The sequence below is a fragment of the Schistocerca americana genome, chromosome 1 (genome assembly GCF_021461395.2).
Source record: "Schistocerca americana isolate TAMUIC-IGC-003095 chromosome 1, iqSchAmer2.1, whole genome shotgun sequence".
Classification (NCBI taxonomy): domain Eukaryota; kingdom Metazoa; phylum Arthropoda; class Insecta; order Orthoptera; family Acrididae; genus Schistocerca; species Schistocerca americana.
The window spans coordinates 1130705174-1130707820 of NC_060119.1; the positions used below are offsets into that span (position 1 = coordinate 1130705174).

General features: G+C 39.9%; 1 non-coding gene across 1 annotated transcript; it reads right to left on the minus strand.

Annotated features, from left to right (window-relative positions):
* Positions 1 to 2208: 2208 nt before the first annotated feature.
* Trnai-aau lies at positions 2209 to 2282 on the minus strand. The gene has a single exon. It is a non-coding gene; the product is annotated as a tRNA-Ile (tRNA).
* Positions 2283 to 2647: the final 365 nt, after the last annotated feature.

Consider the following 2647-nt stretch of genomic DNA (forward strand, 5'->3'; position numbering starts at 1 on the left):
AATGATCTATTACTTTCGGTTTATATGACAACGAGAGCCCCAGGCGCATATTACCGATAGGTTGTGTTGCGCCGCGATATCGATGTTGACCTCGAACCCGCGGGCTGACATGGTTAAAATGCTAGTCATTTCTGCAGAACGTACTAATATACATGTCATATGAGTATGAACTTCCTATCTCTAGTCGTTCTCAGTGTTCTCTTTTTTTTCTGAAAATGAGTGTATTTTATGGCAGTTGTAGAGTGGATTCGATTGGACGGAGGAAAAAGACATGAGAAGGCTCTAGTCGTGTTGGAGGAACCTTGTCGCAGTTCCCGTTAATTGATTTAGAGACGCCGTGACCATCCAGATGAATACTGGCAGCCTAGGATGTGAACGCCATTTCTGAACACTGTGCGTCCACGGCTTGCTCTGCGAGCTCCTTCTCTCTGCCCTCTGTGCTTTGTTGTCGTTTTTCACTGTGGGCACCCTGTGTGTTCTTAGCGCCTACAAAGAGTTTTTCGTGCTTCGTTATTTTTTCACGGACACACTATGAAGGTGCTGCACATCCACCTTGCTGCTTGAAATAGCAGGCTGGTTTTATCATGTAGGCTGCTTCTTTTTAAGCACCTGACGTCAGTTTAGCCTTCTTTTGTCAGCCCACTGCGCTGTCAAAGGTCTGCGCTGCTCCTGTGTGCTGGTGCCTGTTATAAAGTCCCCCGCAGATCTGCCAAGATAACGCGCGGAGGTTTTTGATAATAATTTGCTCTACTAAGATTTCAGCATGCGATAAAACCTGGAGGTAAAGGTAGAAAGCACAGAAAAGTTACATGAAGCACAGAGGTTTCTTGTTGACCTCGCACAATTTTTACAGTATGCGGAGTACAGTGATAAACCTACCAGAAATGTGCATTACTTTAAAAAAATTTAACACTTGGCCGGTTTCAGGAACTTTGGATCCCACTGTTAAAGGTACATAAAAAAAAACCAGTCATACATTAAAGACAATTTCAGAGGGAGATGACTTTGGAAAGGTTTTTAGTCGTATCCTATAACTATTCAGCTGCGGACACAAACCGACATCGTTACGATGAAAAAATATCGCATACAACGCGGATTTAATTCACCTCTCCTGATAAGTAGCTTTCCCAACTCGAAAGTTGGAGGAGTACTCTCTGTGGTCTTTCAATAATTTTATCTATTCACTTTTCGGGCTAATTCTACCCTCAATGTATTCCTTTAAATGTGTAAGTTAAGTCGAGCGGTGTGAAGCCTGAGACAAATAGTGAATGTCCCAAAATATCTCTTCCTAAGGACTGCAGCTAAAGAAGTCGCACTAGCTCTTTGAAGAAGAATGACGGAATGAAACGACCGTAACAGGTGTAGGTAGTTCCCACAGTAGGTGAGACATTGCTTCATTATTCATTTCATAACAGTAAACAAACCGGCGCACAATAGTAACTGTGTAGTGGATACTGCACTGACGTAGGTTCTACATTGTACTATTATTATTATTATTTTCTTCTTCCTCTTATTATTATTATTATTATTATAGTGGCAGTGGCCAGGCACAAAAGTTTGGCAGCCTCTTATTATCTTATTTCTGGCTGTTCTGAAGTAAGTAATCCACCAATAAAGTGATTTTACAAACAGTGGGCCTAAGTATAGTTCACCTGTTTTAATTTACTTGATTTTAAATGGGGTGCAGGGTGTGGCTGAAGCAAGTGTAGCCTAGGGAGAAGAGTGATGCAGACGAAGCATGTTTTGTAACACATCTTTACCCTTAATGTGGCTAGTTGGCTTCCTTTTACGAGAGGTAGTTTTAAGTAATACTCGCAGTGGACTGAAAACTGCTTCATCGTTCTATAAAAAAGTTGTTACAAATAAGCCATACCAAATGTCTCATTGACTCATTAATTCGTGGTTCAACAAAACGCTTACAAAAACGAAATATAATTTATCTTTCATCATTTTAAAAATGAAAGTGTTCAAAGAAAATTCTTTTCCATTCTCAAGTTTATTTAGTTGCTAATGTTGGCGATAATAGGTGGGTAGGGGGTTCTAGCTAATATGTGAATGCATTAAGAAATTATGAGCTGAGAAAGGTTCGAAGCCAGTATCCTAATATATCTCGCCTTTATCAGTGTACCTTTCTGAAATAGGGATTTAATACCAGACAGCATGTATATAATATCAGACTTTATCACACATGTGGTAATTAAAATAAATTGGCCCGTGGGGGGATCGAACCCACGACCTTCGCGTTATTAGCACGACGCTCTAACCAACTGAGCTAACGGGCCGTTGCGATAGGCGGATCACATTTATGTATATATCTAAATACTAAATGTCGTACCGATTGCAAAAAATTACTGATTTATGAAAGAAAATGGTTAACTGTTTTTCACGTTCTTGGAGGGCAGCGAAAGAAACACATTGATCTAAGCCACTGCGCCGCTTAACATGTTGCCTCTTAATGATAGATATTCAAAAGTCAACAGAATTTCACACTTTGGCAATTCTCTTCGGTAATGTTTGGTCTTGGAATGTTATATAGTTTATTAAAGAAACGTTCGAGGAAGTGCTGTGCACAGTATCGTATGTCGTACTTCAAGAAACAGTTCTACAAAACTAAATTTTCTGTTCGGTAACTTACCTTTGTACATCT